The sequence below is a fragment of the Mus caroli genome, chromosome 7 (genome assembly GCF_900094665.2).
Source record: "Mus caroli chromosome 7, CAROLI_EIJ_v1.1, whole genome shotgun sequence".
NCBI classification, from domain to species: Eukaryota; Metazoa; Chordata; class Mammalia; order Rodentia; family Muridae; genus Mus; species Mus caroli.
Window position 1 is genome coordinate 38,968,264 of NC_034576.1, and position 1,696 is coordinate 38,969,959.

Here is a 1,696-nt window from a genome sequence, read left to right on the forward strand (position 1 = left end):
AAGTGGGTGTGGGTGGGTAGGGGAGTGGGGAGGGGAGGGTATGGGGGACTTTTGGGATAGCATTGGAAATGTAAATGAGGAAAATACCTAATAAAAAATATAAACAAATAAATAAATAATGAAAAAAAAAGATTAATGTCTGATCCCCATGACCCAACCATTGCGCCTGTCCGTACCTACTCTAGACAGCACCTGTGCCTTCGGAAGGGTGTACATAGGTTGCTTATCACAGCGTTGTTTGAGATCATAAAAATATTGGGAAAGGCAAATGTTCGTTAATACACAATTTATTAAATGTATAATGCTAAATAACGACAAAGTTATTATTAAGATAAATGGTAGAAAACAAAGAAGACTGTAAGACTGAAAGAATAGTTTTATTTTTGAAATTTCATTTCAAAGACATTTTCATTTCTATGAAAGAAAACAAAAATAAAAGAGTGAATTCAAGTAAATGCATAGAAAATAAAAAGTCCAAGAGTGTACACTGATTTGAAAAGGATAGTTATAGCTGAGACAGGAAGAGGGGACTGGGCATAGGGCTGAGGCTAAAGGGTACCTTCACTGAAAGTCAAGTGTTACTTTACAAATGAATGTGTCCATCCACAGAAGAGGGGGCAAATACACACAAGGGTGGTTTGGTTTTGTTTGAAGTCACAAGGAGTAAAATTGTGGCATTTGCAGGAAGATACTGAGATGTTAATTGAAACAAACCAGACTCAGAAAGATAAGCACACACACACACACGCACACCTGTGGAACTAGGAAAAAGGTATAAAAGTGAAACAATAAAAGCAAGGGACACAGGGAAGGGGTTTACGTTAACAGAAGGGTGAATATTATAAAAGTATGATACGCGTATGTACTAAAGTGCGATCATGAACGACATCACTTTGTACTCTGCAGTTGAATAATTTGAGCCCCTAAAGCATGGTGATTTATAGTTTCTTAAAAAAAAAAACCAACAACAAAAAAACAAGTGAACCAGGGATGGCTCAGCAGTTAAGAGTACTTGCTGTTCAGGGCATGGTTGTGTACACCTTTAATCCCCACAGAGGCTGCCAGATCCCTGTGTGTACCAGGCCATCCAGGGCTACATAGTGAGACCTTGTCTCAAATAACAAAGTGAAAGCAAACAAATGTTGGAGCATGGTTGCTCTTCCAGTGATCCTAGGTTCAGTTCTAGCACTTAAATGACAGTTCATAATTATCTGTAATCCCAGTCCTAGAGCCCATTACCTTCTTCTAGCCTCCTCAGGCACCAGATACAAAGATGATGCACAGGCATACATGTGTGCAAAACAGCTGTACACATATAAATACATACATACATACATACATACATACATACATACATAAAAGCAAGTGAGCCATCCCATCGGCCTGACTCTTCGTTTGGCACAGTCTGTACAGACTGTAACACTGTCTCTTGAGAAGTGGGGTTCGTACTCACATCCCACATTTAATTTGGCTCAAGGACCATCAAGCCATGCTTAAGAGGATCAGGAACAGCCTTGTGATTGTCTCCATTTTAGCAAAAAGTCAAGTATGGAACAGCAGGCAGACAGCCCTTGACTTTCTCAGAGTGTCCTTAGCAAGCATCCTTGGCCTGTTTCTTGTGCTCCAGGCAAGCTGGATAGGAGTTAAGTCATGGCCCTGTTCATCTCTCTATAGGCTATGCTATGTCACAAGGGAC